Source organism: Cetorhinus maximus, chromosome 9 (assembly GCF_964194155.1).
Source record: "Cetorhinus maximus chromosome 9, sCetMax3.hap1.1, whole genome shotgun sequence".
In the NCBI taxonomy this organism is placed as follows: domain Eukaryota; kingdom Metazoa; phylum Chordata; class Chondrichthyes; order Lamniformes; family Cetorhinidae; genus Cetorhinus; species Cetorhinus maximus.
The window spans coordinates 85,539,183-85,565,131 of record NC_135887.1 but is presented as its reverse complement, the minus strand read 5'-3'; positions in this window follow the sequence as shown (position 1 = coordinate 85,565,131).

Here is a 25,949-nt window from a genome sequence, read left to right as displayed (position 1 = left end):
CACCTAGCTGGGTTCATTCCCTAATACCAGGTCCAGTATTGCCCCTTCCCTAGTTGGACTATCTACATATTGTCTCAGGAAGCCCTCCTGGATGCACCTTACAAATTCTGTACCATCCAAACCCCTAGCACTAAGTGATTCCCAGTCAATATAGGGAAAGTTAAAATCACCCACCACAACAACCCAATTGCTTTTACATCTTTCCAAAATCTGCCTACATAACTGTTCCTCAATCTCCCGCCGGCAATTGGGAGGCCTATAGTAAACCCCCAACATTGTGACTGCACCCTTCCTATTCCAGAGCTCTACCCATATTGCCTCACTGCATGAGCCCACCAAGGTGTCCTCCTGTCGTACAGCTGTGATATTCTCCTTAACCAGCAGTGCAACTCCCCCACCTCTTCTACATCCCTCTCTATCCTGCCTGAAACATCTAAATCCTGGAACGTTTATCTGCCAATCCTGTCCATCCTTCAACCAAGTCTCTGTAATAGCAATAACATCATAGTCCCAAGTACTAATCCAAGCTCTAAGCTCATCTGCCTTGCCTGTTATACTTCTTGCATTGAAACAAATACATTTCAGACCCCAAGTCCCACTGTGTTCAGTAATTTCTCCCTGCCTGCTCTTCCTCTTAGTCCTGCTGGCCATATTCACTGGTTCCCAGTCATTTATTTCACCTGCTGACCTATTGCTCTGGTTCCCACCCCCCTGCCATACTAATTTAAACCCTCCTGAGTGACACTAGCAAACCTCGCAGCCAGGATATTGGTGCCCCTCCAGTTTAGATGCAACCCCTCCTTCTTGTACAGGTCCCACCTGCCCCGGAAGAGATCCCAATGATCCAGATATTGGAAACCCTCTCTCCTACACCATCTGTTCAGCCACGTGTTCAGCTGCACTATCTTCCTATTTCTAGTCTCACTGGCATGTGCCACAGGGAGTAATCCTGAGATTACAACCCCAGAGGTCCTGTTTTTTAACTTTCTGCCTAACTACCTGAACTCCCGCTGCAGGACCTCGTCACTCTTCTTGCCTATGTCGTTAGTACCAATGTGTACCACGACCTCTGGCTGTTCTCCTTCCCCCTTCAGAATGTCCCGTACCTGATCAGAGACATCCTGGACCCTGGCACCAGGGAGGCAACATACCATCCTGGTGTCTCTTTCATGACCACAGAAGCGCCTATCTGAGCCCCTGACTATAGAGTCCCCTATGACAATTGCTCTTCTGTGCTTTGACCCCACCTGCTGAACAACAGAGACAGCCGTGGTGCCACTGCTCTGGCTACTTCTGTTGTTTTCCCCTGATAGGCCATCCCCCCCAACAGTATCCAAAATGGTATACCTGTTAGAGATGGGGACAGCCACAGGGGATTTCTGCACTGACTACCTGCCCTTCTAGCGGTCACCCATCTATCTGTCTGTACTTTGGGTGTGACCACGTCTCCAAAACTCCTGTCAATGATGCTTTCCGCCACCCGAATGCTCCTAAGTGCATCCAACTGCTGCTCCAACTGATCCATACGGTCTGTGAGGAGCTGCGATTGGGTACACTTCCTGCAGATGTAGTTGTCCGGGACACTTGAAGTGTCACAGATTTCCCACATCCCACAGGTGAAGCACTTCACCCCAGCAACTGCCATTTCTAGAACTATTTAGTAAATTAATTTAAATCTAATAACTGCTTATTGACTCCTTATTAACTATATGTTCCCTAGGGCTAGATTTCTACTATAAATGCTAAATTCTAAGAACAGTAATCCCCTGATTCTGGTCTAGATACCCTCTACTTATTAATTAAATGATTAATTTATTTGGTTTAATTAGTTTAACAATGTTTTAGTTTCAAATTCAGTGTAGATTCTCTACCAGCCAATCAGGTCACAGATTTACTGTGACACCACTTTTAATTTTTTTTTTAAGACCCGAGGTAAGGTTTTTATGCTCACCGCTCTGGAACTCCGCCCTCCGACTCTGCTCCCTGGAACACCGAGGTACGGTTTTTATACTCACCGCTCTGGAACTCCGCCCTCTGACTCTGCTCCCTGGAACCCCGAGCTAAGGTTTTTATACTCACCACTCTGGGACTGCGCCCTCCGACTCTGCACAGAACAAGGCCATTTGACCCGTTGTGTCTATGCTGGACTTCTTCAGGAGCAAATCACCTAGTGCCATTCCCCTGCATTTCCCCCGTAGCCCTGAACATTTTTCCCTTTTCAGATAATGATCTGATTCCCTCTTGAATGTCTCATTTGAACCTACCTCCACCACAATTTTCAGGCAGTGCATTCCAGATCCTAAGCACTCGCTGCGTGAATAAGTTTTCCCACATGTCACCATTGCTTCTTTTGCCAATTACCTTAAATCTGTGCCCTCTGGTTCTCGATCTTTCCAGCATCCTTCTCCCTATCTACCCTTTACAGGCCCTCATGATTTGGAATCCCTCTATCAAATCTGCTCTCAACATTCTTTTCTCCAAGAAAAAGTCTTAGCTTTTCCAATCTATCCATGTAACATTTGCTACATTCCAATCCATGGAGACTGTGGATGGAATCCATTCTGGAGACTAAGTTGGGTGGTGGGCGGGAAACTCGCTGTGATTCCCGCTGGATGGCAGGGCAGGGCCTCGCGCTAGATTGTTTACTTTTCAGTTCATTATTTATGCATCAGTGAGGAGGTCGGCGAATCTCATGGTGGGGTGGACTGGGATTCGTCCACTCCGCTGTTACCTCATGGGGTCGAAGGTCCAGGGACCATATTCATTCATTCAATCTCTGAAGCCCAGGACTTTTGTGACAAAGACAAAAATGGCCCCAAGCAGACAAGCCCCCAGTGACAAGTTCAGTGACAAGTCCCTGGTGAGACTCATCCAGGAAGTCCAGGGCTGGCGGGAGGTCCTCTACCCTTGGGATGGGAGCCAAAGGTCCACCAACCTCACCATACTCCTCCTGGGAGGAGGTCGCCAGGGAGTTCAGTGCATGTGAAACCCAGGAGAAGACCATCCTGCAGCGCAGGAAGAGAATGAATGATCTCATCCACTCCACCAGGGTAAGTCAACCCTCTCCTCAATCCAAACTCACACTCTCATAAGGTCATCAGGCAGTCTAAGGGTTACAGTGCAGGGATCTCACATACTATCAGCAGAAGGTGCATCAGCACTGATTGTCTGATGGGCACTTTAACATCACCATCTCACGTAACATCCTGCACAAGTTGCGCCTTCAGCCCTTACTGGGGAGCACTCAGCACACGCAGCAGGCTTGCATGTTTCTAATCTTCTCTTTCATCCGTGGTGTTCACAGTCAATTTCTCTGTCTTTATGCATGACAAGATCTCCCAAAGGGAGCGAGAGAACGCAGACTGGAAGGGGATAACTGAATTGAGGCCACTCTCCGCCTACGAGGAGAGGCGGCAGAGCTGGCCGGAGAAGACAGGGACCATTCCTGCATGGAAAGTGAAATTGGTGACCCCCAACAAGCCAGTGAGGGCCCAGGGATGTAGACATCGGCCACACACGGACAATGACCATGAGTGTTCTGCAATATAGATGCCTGTCGACCTAATGATTAAAGATCTTTTTTCTTTATCCCAGCCACTAGCAAGAAAAGATGCAGAGCACCAGCCAGCACATCAAACCCAAACCCAAGCCACCTTGGATGAGGATCCTGAGGAAGCATCCAAGCAAGACCAGTCACTGCATTCACCTGCACCCTCCACAAGCACAGATGCACACACCTCGGTGGGTCCTGGTTCTAGAGTAGGCTCAGAATCACAATCTGGCGATCATCTCACAGACACCAGTCCACAGCAGGCGGAGGCAGTGACAGTTGAGGTCTCTGACACTCGGAGGACTGCTGGGGACCAGGCCCTTGCTGAGTCTGAGTCGGATGACAAGCCTCTGGAATCGGCCCTGTTGAGAAATGTTGGCGATGCAGAGACAGGCAAGGGAACATCAGGCAGAGTTGTCAGTGGCCGTCTCCAGACTCGAATAAAGGATGGAGGAGTCCATCCATGTCCTGTCTGATATCATGGCTCTGACATGTGAGTGCATTAAAGTTTCCATTGGAAGAGTGGTGGCCACCTTGGAAACCTAGGCACAGCAGTTTGTGCCGGATATGCACTTGGACCTGCACACCATCGCTATAGTCGTGAATGGGATCCATCAGGGGCTAGGCGAGAGGGGGACTGGGCACTTTGACCTCCCTCCAGGTGCCCCTCTCCTCAAGGAATCAGAGAGGAGCCCTCGGGCACCCACGGGAAGGAGCGTCAGCTGGGCACCTGCCTGTGATCCTATCAACTCCAGCAGGTTAGGCAGAGGAGGGTACATCCGACCCAGAGCAGGAGATCCTTAGCAGGCTGGGGCCTTCCAGTCCTCGGGCCTCCAGAGGACACCTGTCCAGGTCATCTCAGACAACGGGGCATAGTATTCAGCAGGCAGTCTCCACCTCTGCTGCAGATGTCGGGTCTGCATCTAGACGTAGTGGTAAGGTTAGGAAAATCAAGAACTGAGAGCACAATGATGGCACAGGTGCTCACTCACTGTATATACTTTGCACCTTTGTGAATATATTTTGCCTCTCTCCCTCAAAGTCTCAGGTACTGAATGGTTCTTCCAATGTGATGCAATGTTCCGCAGTCATCCAAGGGTGACACATGTCCCCCTCTCAAGTACCTCCCATTGTGTCCCAGTGTTGTCTTCCTCAATCTCAGCTCAGTCAGTCGCCTTAATGTCCACATAAGCGAGATGAACAAAGCTAGTTGCTATATGAACATGGTGGTTGAACAATGCATATGTGAGCCTTGTTTCAGAGGATCATATAATGTGGCCTCATGAGTATAGATCTTCGAAGTGTATCTATAATCCTGATGCAGCTGCACTGAAGTCTGTTCTCTGTGTATGTTATAGGTATTTATCGCAACCTATGTTGGAGTCATTCCAACCAAGTGCACTTTCAATGGTCTCCATGTAATGACTGTCAGGTTAGGGTTACAGTTTAATTAATCATAGAGGACCTTAGCCTTTCTTGGCTGCCTGATGTATTAACTCATTACCACCTTTATGGTTGAATCTTACTCCTTTATTAGTTCCCACTCTCCACCTGCATGACGCAGAGTAATGAAAGTACTTTCCACATGGTGACTCTTGAAATGTCTGCTAGACAGCCATGAGTATGCTGAGTGTAGGCATGTGCCTAACCTCATGATGCTGGCCTATTGTATGTGAGGATACTAGTTCACACCTGAAGGTCTGGCTAGTGTGGTTTTATGGAATGCCTGTGCTAGGTCTCATAAGGCCAATCGATAAGGTTCTCTGATCATGACAGTGCCATCAGTGAATTAGGCTTCCTAGTACACATCACAATCTGGTAGAATGAAAATGTGGAGGACTGTAATGGGATGAGAGTGAAGCTCCTGTACATTTCCTGAGTGCTCTTTAGTATTAACGAGGGTACTAAGTTATCCTCAAATGCTTTGTCAAAATTGACTGGGCCACGTCTCTCCAAGATGCCAAGGCAATGCTAGACCTGAACTTGGGAAGCTCCCGACAAAGGCCAGTTCACAACTGCTTGTCAGTGATCATACAATGGCCCTGCTGAAGCACTCTCTGTGCACACAAAGGTAATCTGATTTGCAGGCTCACTTCCATGCTGTGGAGTGACAGATCACAGGGCCTGAAGAGCGATGTAATCCTGGGGGCTCAGTATCAGGATGAGGCCTGAACATTATTCATGCATGAGACATGTCATCTTGAGAGGTGCCGCTGTCCGGATTTAGATCCATCCTTAGACGGTCAAGCGAGTACCAGTGACTGATGATTGTCCTCCTTGAGGCACTTTGCAAGGCCCCAGGCATACTGCCATGAGCGCACTGATATTTGCAGTGGTGTTCCTTCCTCTTGAAGGCTGTCATAGCCAGTGAAATATTGGTGCAATGCTTGACAGGACTGCACCATGTCTACTAGCTTCACATTGAGCGCTGTGCAATTCTTATTCCATTATAGGACATTCACATGATCCATAGGCTCCTTTGCCTTCTAAGGATGAGGCCATCATGATGCACAATTGCGACTACTCAGGCTACTCATTCTGAGATTGATGTCCCTCATTGAGGTGTTGAGGATTACCAATGAGGTCTTAATGTCCACCCTGCATCAAGGGGACAGGTGAAATGTGCTCATATGAGCTAGTCTTAACCTTAATCGCCCTTGAACCTTGTCGCTATAAGGGTCTCACGGACACATTTGTCACATTTTGCCCATGCAATGTCCTCTTCCTGTGGGGCGTACCATCCTCACCCTCTTGGATGTCATCCTTTTCTGCGTCCTCCTCATCCAAGGAGACATGCAGCTCCTCCATCTCTCCATGTGGCAACTTATCCCCCTTCTGCAGGTTGTGTAGGGCGTAGCAAACCACATGGTGTGGGACACCCTCTGTGGGAAGTACTGGAGAGTGCTGCCTGATTGGTCCAGACATCTGAAACACATCTCCAACATGCAAGTGGTCTGCTCAATCAAAGAACGTGTTGCAGAATGAGCTGCATTGTACCCCTCTGAAGCACTCTGTGGCCACTGAACGGGATTCATTAGCCATGTCTTTTGGGGGTAGCCTTTATCCCCAGTGAGCCAACCCTGAATGCGCTGAGGGTCCTCAAAGATCTATGGCACCTGCGAATGACTCAAGCTGTAAGAGTCGTGCGAGCACCAAGGGTACCTTGCAAGACCTACATTATCTGATTTTGGTGATTACAGATCAGTTGCACATTGAGAGAGTGGAAGCCTTTTCTATTGATAAATCTTTCTGGCTGCTGCCTGAGAGCTCTTAAGGCCACATGTGTGCAGTTGATGGCACCCTGCAGCAGTGGGAAAATGGAGATCGCTGCAAATCCCACTTCTCTGGCAGCCTGGCTAGTTTCATCCATGGAGAATTGGATGTAATTGTGTGCCTTATTGAAAGGGGCATCAGTAACCTCCCTTATGCATTTACGAGTGGAGGATTGTGATATTCTTCAGAGGTCCCCCATGGAGCCCTGGAACAAGAAGGTTGCAAAAAGGTTGAGTGCGGTGGTCTCCTTTAGAGCCACAGGCAATGGATGGCCTCCCAATCTGTGCGGCATCAGATCCTCCCAAAGAAGGTGATAGACATGACCCACCATATCCCTTGACAAGCGAAGGCATCTGCAGCCTGCATTTCGCTCATCTGCAAGTATAAGAGGCGTCTGCTGTATACTCTGAGTCACGCCAAACACCTCAGTGGAATTTGTCTCTCCTCCTCAGCATCTGGATCTTCATGGAGCCCTGTTGGCCCATGTTCCTCAGGGCGAAGCTCTTCCCTTGACCCTGCCAGGGGACGACGAGTCCTTCTTCTCCTCCTATTCACATCCAAGCCATGAAGAATACAATGCTGGTTGTGGCCTGAATTCTGCACTCCGCCCTGTTTCTGTGGACAAATAGATTAGAGACATGATTCAATGATTACCCTCCTTCGCCAAGCTAGGGAGTCATTGTGATGCACTTTGGCTGTCCTCATTCCATACCCACCCTTGCCGCTGAAGCACATCCTGAATGATCACAGGTAGCTGAGCACCCCTCTCTCTCCCCCGCCAACTGCCCACCACCCCCCCCCCCCCCCCCACCCGACATGACAGCACATTCACAAAGAGGCTTGGATCTGGGTGAGTACAGCCATGTGCTATCAACCTCAGTCAGGGCACTGTCAGGCTGCCTCCTTTTGATTAGATTACAGTCCATCCTTGCACTAATTTAATGACTACAAACATTCGGCCTTGTAAGCAATGAACATCCCAACTACAACGTGTAGGCTTGTCTGGAGCATGTTGCATTTGTCCTGCAGCCGTGCCCCCATAATAGTTTGATCCTTCTTACCTTTTCACATTCCTCTGTGATGGACAGATGGTCAATTACATCAAATCAAATGTTGCCCCAAGCCCTAATGGATTCTCGCAAGAAAGCGCACCATGATTTAATATGCCCAAATCTTTCAATTTGTCTTTGACTCTTCCTAACATCTCTCAGCTGAGCCATGATCTCCATCTCTTCAACTAGTAATTGTTAGGGTGCCCCTTCAATCAGCCCAAAAGCGCAGTAGTCAACTCCTCCCACATACCCTCAGAGCCCTCCCCTGGTGATTTTTTTCCAAAGTCATGTTTCTACTGCATCACTCTATCGGGCTGTAAAATGGTGCTGCTCCGATTCTATTTTGAGACCAGCTTCTGAGCCCCTCTTGTTATTGTCCAAGTCCCGCCTATCCTCTTTGATGCCCATCGTGTGCATATTTCCATTCCTCTGATCACTTCCCTGCCTCCCCCTTTAATCCTGGAGCCCATCGTCATTGTTGTTGATATTCCTGTCCTCCCTGAACCGTTTTCTGCTGATTCCCCATGTCCCATGTTGGCATCACCCCTCCCCATCCCGAGGCCCTATGCACAGTGATCTACAGGAACCATCCCCCCCACCCCCCAACATGAGACCATCAACTTCCCCCATCTTACTTATCAGATCCCGGTTGACAGGCTACAGATGCCTCCTCTTACCATGACAGTGCCATCTACTGCCCAGCACCAAGCAACCAATCCCTAGGACCCAAATGTGTGAAGGACTGACCACACCCTACGCACCATGCTGTACATGACCGACACTGCACTGTCAGGCCTTCCCCCTCCCTGAACTGGGGCCAAGACCTGTGTTCCAGGCATAGCCCTGCAGCATGGTCCACGTAGCCCCATAACTGCCTTTATATTCTGCCCCCAACAGTGTGGTCTGTACAACCCCAGGACTGACTCACACTTTTCCTCCCTCTTCCCTTAACCCCCAACCCCCTCCCAAGTCATGCCTCTGCCTTCCATCCTTCCCTCCCTTTCTTTGGTCACCCCCACCCCTCCCCCGCTCATGCCTCAGCCTTCCACCCCTTCCCTTCCCTCTGGTCTTGCCGCAGGCGCAGAATTGGAGCAGCCGCAAGATATGGCAGCAGCGCAGTTAAAGGTAGGTGAACACAATGTGTATGAACCTCAAAGTCGTGAGTGAAGTGAAGGTTGCCAGGTGCACATCACTTGTATACAGTCACTTACAGACTGGTCCAATTATCCACTGGCGAGACAATTCAATCTGGAGGGAGAACTTGATTCAGGTGAGCTGGATTTTTCATGAATGTTCATGATATGGAAATGCATGCAAATATGGTTCCCAACATGACTCAGTGGGAAAGTCGACTGGCCGTTAGCTCACCATGAAAGTCGGGAAGTGAAAATTCCAACTTCTTTTCTCACCGGTGGAAAACTGACTTTTGACATCACGCCAAATTTTGTGGCCCCGCCTGCCGTGATTCCTGCCGCTGGGAGGACTGGAAAATTCCACCCTGTATCTAACATCCCTGCAGCGGTTTTGTTTGCCCAGTCTCTATGAAGATTAAAATCCCCCATGATTGTCACGTTGTCCTTTATACATCAGCTGTGGCTCACTTGGTTGCACGGTTGCTCTGAGTCACAAAGTTCTGGGTTCAAGTCCCACTCCAGAGCTTGAGCACAAAAATTAAGGCTGACCCTCCAGTGTAGTACTGAGTGAGTGCTGCACTGCTGGAGGTGCTGTCTTTCAGATGAAATGTTAAACTGAGTCACCATCTGCCTACTCAGGTGGATGAATGGCACTATTTCAAGAGCAGGGGAGTTATATCTGATGTCCAATATTTATCCCTCAATCAACATCACAAAAGCAGATTAGCTGGTTATTATCACATTGCTGTTTATGGGAGTTTGCTGTGCATGTATTGCTGCTACTTTCCTGCATTACAACAGTGACTACACTTCAAAAAGTACTTTGTTTGCTGTAAAGCACTTTGAGACGTCTGGTGGTCAGAGAAGCGCTCTATAACTGCAAGTCTTTCTTTTCTTCATTTATCCTTGTTAAATGTTGCTCTAATTTCCTGATTTATTCTCCAACACTATGATTATTGTTGGGGGCCTATAAACCATTCTACCTGTGTTTGCTGCCCTTTGTTGTTTTGTCGCTCTCCCCATACAGATACGATGTCTTGATTTTTTTCAGGCTCAAGGGGCCAACTACCCTATTCCTGCTCCTATTTCCTATGTTTCTAATTATTTGATTTGGCAGGAAACTGGTCCGGGTTGGTTTAAATGGAGCCCTCCCAATAGAACAGCTCCCTCTTTCCCCAGTACTGGTGCCATTGCTCCATGAATCGAACATACGAGCATACGAACAAGGATTAGGCCATTCAGCCCATCGAGCCTGCTCCACCATTTGACAAGATCATGGCTGATCTGATAGTAACCTGAAATCTGCATCCCACCTACCCCCGATAACCTATCATCTCCTTGCTTACCAAGAATCTATCTACCTCTGCCTTAAAAATACTCAAAGACCCTGCTCCCACCGCCTTTTCAGGAAGAGAGTTCCAAAGACTCTCAACCTTCTGAGTGAAAATATTTTGCCTCATCTCTGTCTTAAATGGGCAACCCCTTATTTTTAAATAGTGACCCCATAGTTCTAGATTCTTCCACAATAGGAAACACCGTCTCCACATCCATCCTGTCAAGACCCCTCAGGATCTTATGGGTAGGATTTTTCGCTCTGCGTGCGGGCACGCGTCTGACACGCCCAAGCGCAAAATAGCGTGTGATGACGTCAGGCAAGCGTCCTGACATCATTGTGTACTCACGCAACATTTCAGTCAACAGGCGTGTGCTAGAGTTGGCAGCGCACCCGCCGACAATTAAGAGGCCCATTAAGGCCATTAATGTATTAATTGACCTGGATTTTTCGCTGCCCGTCCAACATTACGGTTGGCGGGTGGACGAATCAGCCAGGTGGCCTTTGGATTTTTGAGGAAGCTTCATCCAAGGGTGGGATGAGGTTTCCAGGATTAATTTTTAAAAATAAAAGTGTTTGGGTTTAATTTTTATAATCCACATGTTTAAGTGAGTGAGTCTGATGTGTGGACATTTTTTTTCAGCATTTTAAAATCTTCATTTGATGGTTTTAAATTCTTCAGCTCCCTGAGGCAGCTCCCTGCCTTCAGGGAGTTTCCTTTGCATGCTCCCCCACCCGGGTGTTGACTTCAGCGCTCGCCCTCCTCCTGCCCCCACCCCGGCAGCGCTGAGCCTTTCAACCAGCCAGTGTGAAATTGCGTTCGGGGCCGATTGCAGGTGGTGGGCTGTTTCCCGGCCACTCCTGGGCCTGCCCACCGCGCCCGCCCAGTGACCTCAAGATTCTGCCCTATATGTTTAAATCAAGTCGCCTCTTACTCTTCTAAACTCCAGCGGATACAAGCCTAGTTTTTCCAACCTTTCCTCATAAGACAACCCACCCATTCCAGGTATTAGTCTGGTAAACCTTCTCTGAACTGCTTCCAACGCATTTACATCCTTTCTTAAATAAGGTGACCAATACTATACATAGTAATCCAAATGTGGTCTCACTAGTGCCCTGTACAACTGAAGCATAACCTCCCTGCTTTTGTATTCAATTCCCCTCACAATAAATGATAACATTCTATTAGCTTTTCTAATTACTTGCTGTACCTGCATACTAGCCTTTTGTGATTCATGCACTAGGAAACCCAGATCCCTCTGAATCTCAGAACTCTGCAATCTCTCACCATTTAGATAATAAGCTTCTCTTTTATTCTTCCTGCCAAAATGGACAATTTCACATTTTCCCACATTATACTCCATCTGCCAGATGTTTGCCCACTCACTTAACCTATCTGTTTGCAATCTCCTTACGTCCTTTTCACATTTTAATTTTCTACTTATCTTTGTGTCATCAGCAAATTTGGCAACCATCCCTTTTATCCCTTCATCCAAGTCATTTATATAAATTGTAAACAGTTGAGGTTCCAGCACTGATCCCTGTGCCATGCCACTTCTTACATCTTGCCAACCTGAAAAAGACCATTTATGCCTACTCTCTGCTTCCTGTTAGCCAGCCAATCTTCTATTCATGCCAAAATGTTACCCCCTATACCATGAGCTTTTATTTCCCACAGTAACCTTTGATGTGGCATTTTATCAAATGCCTTCTGGGAATCTAATTACAGTACATCCACCGGTCCCCCTTTATCCACAGCATATGTTACTTCCTCAAAGGATTCCAATAAGTTGGTTAAATGTGATTTCCTTTTCACAAAGCCATATTGACTCTGCCTGATGACCTTGAGCTTATTCAAGTGCCCTGCTATAACCTCTTTAATAATAGCTTCTAACATTTTCCCTATGACAGATATTGGGCTAACTGACCTGTAGTTTCCCGCTTTCTGTTTCCCTCCCTTTTTGAATAATGGAGTTACATTTGCTATCTTCCAACCTAATGGGACCTTCCCCAAATCTACGGAGTTTTGGAAAATTAAAACCAATGCATCAACTATCTCAATAAACACTTCTTTTAAGACCCTAGGATGAAGTCCATCAGGACCCGGGCTCTTGTCAGCCCGCAGTGCCAACAATTTACTCAGTACCACTTCTCTGGTGACTGTAATTTTCCTGACTTCCTTCCCCACTTCCATTTCCTGGTTTATAGCTGCTTCTGGGATGTTACTTGTATCCTCTACAGTGAAAACTGATGCAAAATACCTGTTTAATTCATCTGCCATCTCCTTATTTTCCATTATCAATTCTCCAGACTCACTTTCTGTAGGACCATTGCTCACTTTGTTAACCCTTTTCTTTTTTAAATATTTATGAAAACTCTTACTATCTGTTTTTATATTTCTGGCTAGCTTTCTGTCATATTCTAATTTTTCCTTCTTTATTAGCCTTGTAGTTATTCTTTGCTGTTCCTTATATTCTGCCCAATCTTCTGACCTTTCACCTATCTTTGCACAATTATATGCTTTTTCTTTAAATTTGATACTATCTCTAACCTTTCTATTTAACTACGATGGTGTGTTTGTCCCTTGAACTTTCTCTTACTCGTTGGAATGTATCTATTCTGTGCATTCTGAAATATCCCCTTAAATGTTAGCCACTGCATCTCTATTGACCTATCCATTAACCTAATTTGTTAATTCACTTTCATCAGCTCAGCTTTCATGCCCTTATAATTGCCCTTATTTAAGTTTAAAAACTTAATATCAGACCCACTACTCTCTCCCTCAAACTGAATGTAAAATTCAATCATATGATGGTCACTGCTGCCTAGGGGCACCTTCACTATGAGATCATTAATTACTCCCATCTCAATGCACAATACCAGGTCTAGTATAGCCTGCTCTCTGGTTGGCTCTAGAACATGCTGTTCTAAGAAACTATCCTGAAAACATTCAATGTATTCCTCATCTAGGCTAGCTTTGCCCATCTGACTTTTCCAGTCTATATGTAAATTAAAATCTCCCATGATTATCGCCATGCTTTTCTGACAAGCTCCAGTTATTTCTTCCTTTATGCTCAATCCTACCATGTGGTTATTGTTAGGGGGCCTGTACACAACCCTCCACAAATGACTTCTTGCCTTTACCCTTTCTCATCTCTACCCAAACCGTTTCCACATCCTGGTTTCCTGAACTTACGCCTTCCCTCTCTATTGTGCTAATACCATCATTAACTAACAGAGTCCTTCCTAAATATCCTGTACCCTTCAATATTCAGGTCCCAATCCATGCTCTCCTGCAGCCATGTCTCCGTAATGGCTATCAAATTGTAATTATTTCTATTTGCGCTTTCAGTTCATCTGTTTTGTTATGAATGCTACATGCATTTAGATACAGAGCTTTTAGATTTATCCTTTTATTCTTTTTATAACCTCAAGTTTTGTCTGTCGATTTATTGTTAGATTTGTACTCTCTATCCCTTCCTATCATGGTCTGTTTGTCATTTCCTGTAATAATACCTTTTTCTTTTGTCTTGTCTCTACTATTTGGTTTACCACATCTTCTCAAATTTGATCGCTTGCCCCCACTATTCAGTTTAAAACCCTCTCTACTTCCCTAGTTATGCGGCTAGCAAGAACACCCGTCCCAGCACGATTCAGGTGTAGACCGTTCCAATGGTGCAGATCCCACTTTCCCCAGTACTGGTGCCAGTACCATGGTGCCACTGGTGCCAGTGCCCCATGAACCGGAACCCACTTCTCCCACACCAGTCTTTGAGCCACACGTTCATCTCCCTAATCTGATTTGACCTATGCCAATTTGCATGTGGCTCAGGTAATAATCCAGAGATTATGACCTTTGAGTTTCTACTTCTTAATTTGGTGGCTATGCAGAACCTCCTTCTTTGTCTTGCTAATGCCGTTGGTACCTACATGGACCACGACGACTGGGTCCCCCTCCTACTTCAAGTTCTTCTTCAGCCCCAAGCATATGTGCACACCCTGGCACCAGGCAGGCAACACAGCTGTCTGGACTCCCTCTGACTATACTGACTCCTACTACCGCTACGTTCCTTTTTGCTCCTTGCACTTGAATGGCTTCCTGTACCATGGTGCCATAGCCAGTAGTTCATCCTCCCTGCAGCCCTCACTCTCACTCATTATTCTTTATCCCACTCTTTGTCCCAGCAACCACTCTCACTCATTATTCCAGTTCCCAATCTCACTTCTCTATCCCAGCTCCCACTCTCACTCTTTATCTCAACTCCCGCTATCACTCTTTATCCCGACACCCACTCTTACTCTTTATCCCAGCTCCCACTCAAACTCTTTTCCCAGCTCCCAATCTCACTGCTTTATCACAGCTCCCTCTCCCACTCCTTATCCCAACTCCCACTCTCACTCTTTATCCCAGTCCCCACTCAAACTCTTTTCCCAGCTCCTACTCTCATTCTTAATCTCAGATCCCACTCTCACTCTTTATCCGAGTTCCCACTCTCACTCCTTATCCTAGCACTTACTCTTACACTTGATCCCAGTTCCCACTCTCACTCTTTATCCCACCTCCCACTCTCACTGCTTTATCCCAACTTCCATTCCAACTGATTGATCCGAGTTCCCACTCTCACTCTTTATTCCAGCTCCCACTCTCACTCTTCATTCCAGCTCCCACTCTCACTGCTTTATCCCAACTTCCATTCCCACTGATTGATCCCAGTTCCCACTCTCACTCTTTATCCCAGCTCCCACTCTCACACTTCACTCCAGCTCCCACTTTCACTCTTCATTCCAGCTCCCACTCTCACTGCTTTATCCCAACTTCCATTCCCACTGATTGATCCCAGTTCCCACACTCACTCTTTATCCCAACTCCCACTCTCACTGCTTTATCCCAGCTCCAATTCTGCTTTATCCTACAGGCACTCACACTCTTTATTCCAGCTCCTGCTCTCAATTTTTGTCCCAGCAACCAGTCTCACTCATTATCCCAGTTCCCAATCTCACTTCTCTATCCCAGCTCCCACCCTCACCCATTATCTCAACTCCCACTAACACTCTTTATCCCAACACCCACTCTCACTCTTTATCCCAGCTGCCGCTCAAACTCTTTTCCCAGCTCCCAATCTCACTGCTTTATCACAGCTCCCTCTCTCACTCCTTATCCCAACTCCCACTCTCACTTTTTAATCCCAGTTCCCACTCAAAATCTTTCCCAGCTCCCACTCTCACTCTTAATCTCAGCACCCACTCTCACTCTTTATCCCAGCTCCCACTCTCACTGCTTTATCCCAACTTCGTTCCCACTGATTGATCGCAGTTCCCACTCTCACTCTTTATCCCACCTCCCACTCTCACTGCTTTATCCCAACTTCCATTCCCACTGATTGATCCGAGTTCCCACTCTCACTCTTTATTCCAGCTCCCACTCTCACTCTTCATTCCAGCTCCCACTCTCACTGCTTTATCCGAACTTCATTCCCACTGATTGATCTCAGTTCCCACTCTCACTCTTTATCCCAACTCCCACTCTCACTCCTTTATCCCAGCTCAAATTCTGCTTTATCCTACAGCCACTCACAATCTTTATCCCAGCTCCCACTCTCACTCTTTATCCCAGCTCCCACTCTCACTCTTTATCCCAGCTCCCACTCAAACTTTTTTCCCAGTTTCCACTCTCACTCTTTATCCCAGCTCCCACTCTCACTCATTATTCCATTTCCCAATCTCACTTCTCTATCCCAGCTCCTACTCTCACTCCTTATCTCAATTCCTGCTATCACTCTTTATCCCAACACCCACTCTCACACTTTATCCCAGCTCCCACTCAAACTCTTTTCCCAGCTCCCAATCTCACTCGATATCCCAGCTCCCACTCAATCTCTTTTCCCAGCTCCCACTCACATTCTTAATCTCAGATCCCTCTCTCACTCTTTATCCGAGTTCCCACTCTCACTCCTTATCCTAGCACTTACTCTTACACTTGATCCCAGCTCCCACTCTCACTATTTATCCCACCTCACACTCTCACTGCTTTATCCCAACTTCCATTCCCACTGATTGATCCGAGTTCCCACTCTCACTCTTCATTCCAGCTCCCACTCTCACTCTTCATTCCAGCTCCCATTCTAACTGCTTTATCCCAACTTCCATTCCCACTGATTGATCCGAGTTCCCACTCTCACTCTTTATCACACCTCCCACTCTCACTGCTTTATCCCAAATTCCATTCCCACTGATTCATCCCAGTTCCCACTCTCACTCTTCATTCCAGCTCCCACTCTCACTGCTTTATCCCAGCTCCAATTCTGCTTTATCCTACAGGCACTCACATTCTTTATTCCAGCTTCTGCTCTCAATCTTTGTCCCAGCAATCAGTCTCACTCATTATCCCAGTTCCCAATCTCACTCCTCTATCCCAGCTCCCACCCTCACCCTTTATCTCAACTCCCACTAACACTCTTTATCCCAACACCCACTCTCACTCTTTATCCCAGCTGCCGCTCAAACTCTTTTCCCAGCTCCCAATCTCACTGCTTTATCACAGCTCCCTCTCTCACTCCTTATCCCAACTCCCACTCTCACTTTTTAATCCCAGTTCCCACTCAAAATCTTTCCCAGCTCCCACTCTCACTCTTAATCTCAGCACCCACTCTCACTCTTTATCTCAGCTCCCACTCTCACTGCTTTATCCCAACTTCCATTCCCACTGATTGATCCCAGTTCCCTCTCACACTCTTCATTCCAGCTCCCACTCTCACTGCTTTATCCCAACTTCGTTCCCACTGATTGATCGCAGTTCCCACTCTCATTCTTTATCCCACCTCCCACTCTCACTGCTTTATCCCAACTTCCATTCCCACTGATTGATCCGAGTTCCCACTCTCACTCTTTATTCCAGTTCCCACTCTCACTCTTTATCCCAACTCCCACTCTCACTCCTTTATCCCAGCTCAAATTCTGCTTTATCCTACAGCCACTCACAATCTTTATCCCAGCTCCCACTCTCACTCTTTATCCCAGCTCCCACTCTCACTCTTTATCCCAGCTCCCACTCAAACTTTTTTCCCAGTTTCCACTCTCACTCTTTATCCCAGCTCCCACTCTCACTCATTATTCCATTTCCCAATCTCACTTCTCTATCCCAGCTCCTACTCTCACTCCTTATCTCAATTCCTGCTATCACTCTTTATCCCAACACCCACTCTCACACTTTATCTCAGCTCCCACTCAAACTCTTTTCCCAGCTCCCAATCTCACTCGATATCCCAGCTCCCACTCAATCTCTTTTCCCAGCTCCCACTCACATTCTTAATCTCAGATCCCTCTCTCACTCTTTATCCGAGTTCCCACTCTCACTCCTTATCCTAGCACTTACTCTTACACTTGATCCCAGCTCCCACTCTCACTATTTATCCCACCTCACACTCTCACTGCTTTATCCCAACTTCCATTCCCACTGATTGATCCGAGTTCCCACTCTCACTCTTTATCCCACCTCCCACTCTCACTGCTTTATCCCAAATTCCATTCCCACTGATTCATCCCAGTTCCCACTCTCACTCTTCATTCCAGCTCCCACTCTCACTGCTTTATCCCAGCTCCAATTCTGCTTTATCCTACAGGCACTCACATTCTTTATTCCAGCTTCTGCTCTCAATCTTTGTCCCAGCAATCAGTCTCACTCATTATCCCAGTTCCCAATCTCACTCCTCTATCCCAGCTCCCACCCTCACCCTTTATCTCAACTCCCACTAACACTCTTTATCCCAACACCCACTCTCACTCTTTATCCCAGCTGCCGCTCAAACTCTTTTCCCAGCTCCCAATCTCACTGCTTTATCACAGCTCCCTCTCTCACTCCTTATCCCAACTCCCACTCTCACTTTTTAATCCCAGTTCCCACTCAAAATCTTTCCCAGCTCCCACTCTCACTCTTAATCTCAGTACCCACTCTCACTCTTTATCTCAGCTCCCACTCTCACTGCTTTATCCCAACTTCCATTCCCACTGATTGATCCCAGTTCCCACTCGCACTCTTCATTCCAGCTCCCACTCTCACTGCTTTATCCCAACTTCGTTCCCACTGATTGATCGCAGTTCCCACTCTCACTCTTTATCCCACCTCCCACTCTCACTGCTTTATCCCAACTTCCATTCCCACTGATTGATCCAAGTTCCCACTCTCACTCTTTATTCCAGCTCCCACTCTCACTCTTCATTCCAGCTCCCACTCTCACTGCTTTATCCGAACTTCGTTCCCACTGATTGATCCCAGTTCCCACTCTCACTCTTTATCCCAACTCCCACTCTCACTCCTTTATCCCAGCTCAAATTCTGCTTTATCCTACAGCCACTCACAATCTTTATCCCAGCTCCCACTCTCACTCTTTATCCCAGCTCCCACTCTCACTCTTTATCCCAGCTCCCACTCAAACTTTTTTCCCAGCTTCCACTCTCACTCTTTATCCCAGCTCCCACTCTCACTCATTATTCCATTTCCCAATCTCACTTCTCTATCCCAGCTCCTACTCTCACTCCTAATCTCAATTCCCGCTATCACTCTTTATCCCAACACCCACTCTCACTCTTTATCCCAGCTCCCACTCAAACTCTTTTCCCAGCTCCCAATCTCACTCGATATCCCAGCTCCCATTAAATCTCTTTTCCCAGCTCCCACTCACATTCTTAATCTCAGATCCCTCTCTCACTCTTTATCCGAGTTCCCACTCTCACTCCTTATCCTAGCACTTACTCTTACACTTGATCCCAGCTCCCACTCTCACTATTTATCCCACCTCACACTCTCACTGCTTTATCCCAACTTCCATTCCCACTGATTGATCCGAGTTCCCACTCTCACTCTTCATTCCAGCTCCCACTCTCACTCTTCATTCCAGCTTCCATTCTCATTGCTTTATCCCAACTTCCATTCCCACTGATTGATCCCAGTTCCCACTCTCACTCTTTATCCCACCTCCCATTCTCACTGCTTTATGCCAAATTCCATTCCCACTGATTCATCCCAGTTCCCACTCTCACTCTTCATTCCAGCTCCCACTCTCACTGCTTTATCCCAGCTCCAATTCTGCTTTATCTTACAGGCACTCATACTCTTTATTCCAGCTCCTGCTCTCAATCTTTGTCCCAGCTCCCACTCTCACTCATTATCCCAGTTCCCAATCTCACTCCTCTATCCCAGCACCCACTCTCACTCTTTATCCAAGTTCCCACTCAAACTCTATTCCCAGCTCCCACTCTCGCTCTTTATCTCAACTCCCACTAACACTCTTTAACCCATCACCCACTCTCACTCTTTATCCCAGCTCCCACTCTCACTCTTCATTCCAGCTCCAACTCTCACTCCTTATTACAGTTCCCAATCTCACTTCTCTATCCCAGCTCCCACTCTCACTCTTTATCTCAACTCCCGCTATCACACTTTATGCCAACATCCACTCTCACTCTTTATCACAGCTCCCTCTCTTACTCCTTATCCCAACTCCCACTCTCACTCTTTATCCCAGTTCCCACTCAAACTATTTTCCCAGCTCCCATTCTCACTTTTAATCTCAGCACCCACTCTCACTCTTTATCCCAGCTCCCACTCAAACTCTTTTCCCAGCTCCCAATCTCACTGCTTTATCACAGTTCCCTCTCTCACTCCTTATCCCAACTCCCACTCTCACTCTTTATCCCAGCTCCCACTTAATCTCTTTTCCCAGCTCCCACTCACATTCTTAATCTCAGATCCCACTCTCACCTTTTATCCGAGTTCCCACTCTCACTCCTTATCCTAGCACTTACTCTTACACTTGATCCCATCTCCCACTCTCATTATTTATCCCAACTTCCATTCCCACTGATTGATCCGAGTTCACACTCTCACGCTTTATTCCAGCTCCCACTCACTCTTCATTCCAGCTCCCACTCTCACTTTTCATTCCAGCGCCCACTCTCACTGCTTTATCCCAACTTCCATTCCCACTGATTCATCCCAGTTCCCACTCTCACTCTTCATGCCAGCTCCCACTCTCACTGCTTTATCCCAGCTCCAATTCTGCTTTATCCTACAGCCACTCACACTCTTTATTCCGGCTCCTGCTCTCAATTTTTGTCCCAGCTCCCACTCTCACTCATTATCCCAGTTCCCAATCTCACTCCTCTCCCAGCTCCCACTCTCGCTCTTTATCTCAACTCCCACTAACACTCTTTAACCCAGCACGCACTCTCACTCTTTATCCAAGCTCCCACTCAAACTCTATTCCCAGCACCCACTCTTACTCTTTATCCCAGCTCCCACTCAAACTCTTTTGCCAGCACCCACTCTCACTCTTTATCCCAGCTCCCACTCAATCTATTTTCCTAGCTCCCACTCTCACTCTTTATCCCAGCTCCCACTCTCACTCTTCATTCCAGCTCCAACTGTCACTCATTATTCCAGTTCCCAATCTCACTTCTCTATCCCAGCTCCCACTCTCACTCTTTATCTCAACTCCCGCTATCACTCTTTATCCCAACACCCACTCTCACTCTTTTTCCCAGCAGCCACTCTGACTCATTATTCCATTTCCCAGTCTCACTTCTCTATCCCATCTCCCACTCTCACTCTTTATCTCAACTCTCACTATCACTCTTTATCCCAGCTCCCACTCTCACTATTCATTCCAGCTCCCACTCTCACTCTTCATTCCAGCTCCCACTCTCACTCTTCATTCCAGCTCTCAATCTCACTGCTTTATCCCATCTTCCATTCACACTGATTGATCCCAGTTCCCACTCTCACTCTTCATGCCAGCTCCCACTCTCACTGCTTTATCGCAGCTCCAATTCTGCTTTATCCTACAGCCACTCACTCTTTATTCCAGCTCCTGCTCTCAATTTTTGACCCTGCTCCCACTCTCACTCATTATCCCAGTTCCCAATCTCACTCCTCTATCCCAGCTCCCACTCTCACTCTTTATCTCAACTCCCACTAACACTCTTTATCCCAGCACCCACTCTCACTCTTCATTCCAGCTCCAACTGTCACTCATTATTCCAGTTCCCAATCTCACTTCTCTATCCCAGCTCCCACTCTCACTCTTTATCTCAACTCCCGCTATCACTCTTTATCCCAACACCCATTCTCACTCTTTATCCCAGCACCCACTCTCACTCTTTTTCCCAGCAGCCACTCTCACTCATTATTCCATTTCCCAGTCTCACTTCTCTATCCCATCTCCCACTCTCACTCTTTATCTCAACTCTCGCTATCACTCTTTATCCCAGCTCCCACTCTCACTATTCATTCCAGCTCCCACTCTCACTCTTCATTCCAGCTCCCACTCTCACTCTTCATTCCAGCTCTCAATCTCACTGCTTTATCCCATCTTCCATTCACACTGATTGATCCCAGTTCCCACTCTCACTCTTCATGCCAGCTCCCACTCTCACTGCTTTATCGCAGCTCCAATTCTGCTTTATCCTACAGCCACTCACTCTTTATTCCAGCTCCTGCTCTCAATTTTTGACCCTGCTCCCACTCTCACTCATTATCCCAGTTCCCAATCTCACTCCTCTATCCCAGCTCCCACTCTCACTCTTTATCTCAACTCCCACTAAAACTCTTTTCCCAGCTCCCACTCTCACTCTTTATCTCAACTCCCACTAACACTCTTTATCCCAGCATCCACTCTCACTCTTCATTCCAGCTCCCACTCTCACTCTTAATCTCAGCACCCACTCTCACTCTTTATCCCAGCTCCCAATCTCACTCGATATTCCAGCTCCCACTCAAACTCTTTTCCCAGCTCCCACTCTCATTCTTAATCTCAGATCCCACTCTCACTCTTTATCCGAGTTCCCACTCTCACTCCTTATCCTAGCGCTTACTCTTACACTTGATCCCAGCTCCCACTCTCACTCTTTATCCCGCCTCCCACTCTCACTGCATTATCCCAGCTCCCATTCTCACTGCTTGATCCCAGCTCCCATTCTCATTCTTTATCTGAGCTCCCACTCTCACTCTTTATCCTAGTGCTCACTCTCACTCTTGATCCCAGCTCCCACTCGCACTCTTTATCCCAGCTCCCACTCTCAGTCTTTATCCAGATCCCACTCTCACCCTTTATCCCAGCTCCCACTCTCAGTCTTTATCCAGCTCCCACTCACTCTTTATCCAAGCTCCCACTATCACATTTTATCCCAGCTCATATTCTTGCTGCTTTATCCCAGCTCCAATTCTCACTGCTTTATCCTGCACCCACTCGCACTCTTTATTTCAGCTCCTGCTTTCACTTTTTATCCCAGCTCCGACTATCACTGGTCATTCCAGTTCCCACTCTCTCTTTGTTGCAGCTCCCACTCTCACTCTTTATCCCAGCTCCCACTCTCACTCATTATCCCAGTTCCCAATCTCACTCCTCTATCCCAGCTCCCACTTTCACTCTTTATCCCAGCTCCCACTTTCACTCTTTATCTCAACTCCCACTATCACTCATTATCCCACCTCCCAATTTCTCTCCTTTATTCCAGCTCCCACTCTCATTGCTTTATCCCAACTCCCATTCTCCCTCTTTTACCCAGCTCCCTCTCTCGCTGCTTTATTCCAGCTCCCACTGTCACTCTTTATCCCAGCTCCCAATCTCACTGCTTTATCCCAGCTCCCACTCTCACTCTTTATCCCAGCTCCCACTCTCACTCATTATCCCAGTTCCCAATCTCACTCCTCTATCCCAGCTCCCACTTTCACTCTTTATCTCAACTCCCACTCTCACTCTTTATCCCAGCTCCCAACCTCACTGCTTTATCCCAGCTCCCAATCTCTCTCCTTTATTCCAGCTCCCACTCTCACTGCTTTATCCCAACTCCCATTCTCCCTCTTTTACCCAGCTCCCTCTCTCGCTGCTTTATCCCAGCTCCCACTGTCACTCTTTATCCCAGCTCCCAATCTCACTGCTTTATCCCAGCTCCCACTCTCACTCTTTATCCCAGCTCCCTCTCTCGCTGCTTTATCCCAGCTCCCACTGTCACTCTTTATCCCAGCTCCCAATCTCTCTCCTTTATTCCAGTTCCCACTCTCACTGCTTTATCCCAGCTCCCATTCTCACTCTTTATCCCAGCTCCCAATCTCACTGCTTTATCCCAGCTCCCACTGTCACTCTTTATCCCAGCTCCCAATCTCACTGCTTTATCCCAGCTCCCACTCTCACTCTTTATCCCAGCTCCCAATCTCACTGCTTTATCCCAGCTCCCATTCTCACTCTTTAACCCAGCTCCCAATCTCTCTCCTTTATTCCAGCTCCCACTCTCACTGCTTTATCCCAACTCCCACTCTCCCTCTTTTACCCAGCTCCCTCTCTCGCTGTTTTATCCCAGCTCCCACCTTCACTTTTTATCCCAGAGGCCAATCTCACTCTTTATCCCAGCTCAAATTCTCACTGTTTTATCCGACAGCCACTTTCACTCTTTATCCTAGCTCCCACTCTCACTGCTTTATCAGAACTCTCACTCTCACTGTTTTATCTCAACTCTCACTCTCATACTTTATCCTAGACCCCACTCTCATTCTTTATTCCATCTCCCGCTCTTGTCAATATGGGCAGAATTTTGCTGTCGTCAGGCTCACTCGGTGGTTTGGGCAGGAGCGGTCGGGAAGCCAACCACCGCAAGCCATCGGGGCTGGACCGCAATTTCATGCTGGCAAGCCAATTAAGGCCCACCCAGCGTGAAAAGCCTCTCATCACTGGTTGGGATGGGCAGAGAGGGGGCGGGGGCCTGTCAGCCGCCGGGTAAAATGGTGACTCAGCGGCCGTTTTAAAAACAGCCCAGGCAGCGCTAGCAAGGCTGCTACAGAAGCACGTCTGTTTGCCGTTATAAAGATGGACTCAAGTGTGGCAGCAAACGACATGTGGGAGGGCACGTTGTGTGGGCACACGCCCCCCTGTTTTCCTGACGAGTGCCTCGCTGTCCTGCTGGAAGAGGTGGCTGGCAGAAGGTACACCCTTGTTTCCAGAAATGGGAGGAGGAGGCCACCGCACCTCAGAAAGATGGCATGGGAGGGGGTGGCTGCCCAAGTGAGCAGCCACGACATGGTGCGGTGCACCTGGCTGCAGTGTTGGGGGAGGCAATGGCATAGCGGTATTGTTGCTGTACTAGTATTCCAGAGACCCAGGGTAATGCTCTGGGTACCAGGGTTTGAATCCTGCCACAGCAGATGGTGGAATTTGAATTCAATCAAAACCTGGAATTAGAAGTCTGATGATGATCATGAAATCATTGTCGATTGTTGTAAAAACCCATCTGGTTCACTAATGCCCTTTAGGGTAGGAAATCTGCCATCCTTACCTGGTCTGGCCTACATGTAACTCCAGACCCGCAGCAATGTGGTTGCCTCTTAGAAATGCCCTCTGAAATAGAGGGCAACTAGGGATGGGTAATAAATGCTGGCCTAGCCAGTGATGCCCACATCCCATGAATGAATATAAAAAAAAGTGCTTCAATGACCTGCTGCACTCAGGAATGGTGAAAACTGTGTTGGCATGGGTCAGTGTGTTGAATTGTTTTGGGCTTGCCATCCCCCCGTGGAGCTCTGGGGTGTTAGAGTGTGAGTGCCAACTGTCAATCACGCCAGCCAAGGGGTGACCCCTAGCTGCTTTGTGGCTCAAGGGCCATGACCCTGATGTACCCTGCAAGGTATTCCTCAGCTGGGGTTGGCCGAGCTGCAATAGTGCTGCAGGTAGAGAGTGGACTAATCAATGCTCCTTTATCCTTTCAGGAAAAGACATCCCATAACAATATTAAGAGGCCCCGGACTGGTGGAGGACCCCCACACCTCCTCATCCTCTCCCGGTATGAGCAGGAGGCCTTGGAGCTCAAGAGGCGTCATGCACCTCAGTCAAGCAGCTGCGGTGAGGTTGGAGTGTCAGATGGAGGTAAGAGTGCAGTGCACTGAGGTGAGAATTTCGGCTTGTGCAACCATTCTAGTGCAGTCTCTTCATTGATGTGAGCCTCAAACCTGGAATCTCCATTGATCATTGAAAGTCGAGGGCACCATGATGCAAATCTTCATTGTCTCACCAGGGTGCCTGGCACGCACAGTGACAGTGTGATGACTTTAACTAATGACATGTCCTTCTTCTCCCTTTTAGGTTGGCCAGCAAGCATTCGCTCTCAGGACCCCAAAGGGCCACCCCTAACCCTGGAGGACCACCACACTCCCCAAGCACCTGTGTCACACCCACTTCTGAACCAGGCACCAGCGCAGATACCAGCACCTCAGGAGGCATTACTTTGGCGGCTAATATCTCAGTGCACATTGGTGAGGGCATTTCACATTTGCTTGAGGTGCAGGCAGAGGCAGAGTGTGTCCAGGGTGCCAGCAGTCGGAGGGCTGCTGAAGACCAGGATGATGCTCAGTCGAAGGCAGATGATGAGCCTCTGGAGTTGTCCATTAGGCAGCAGATGTTGGACATCCAGCGAGGTGTGTGGGAAGATCTTGCGGAGATCCAAGAGGGTATGCGTGCCATGATCTCCATTGTGGAGGAGTCCCTGCGGAACATGAGCACTGTGTTGACCCTCATGGCTGAGGGCAATGCCTCCTCCATGGAGAGAGTGGCGAGTCTCATGGAGGG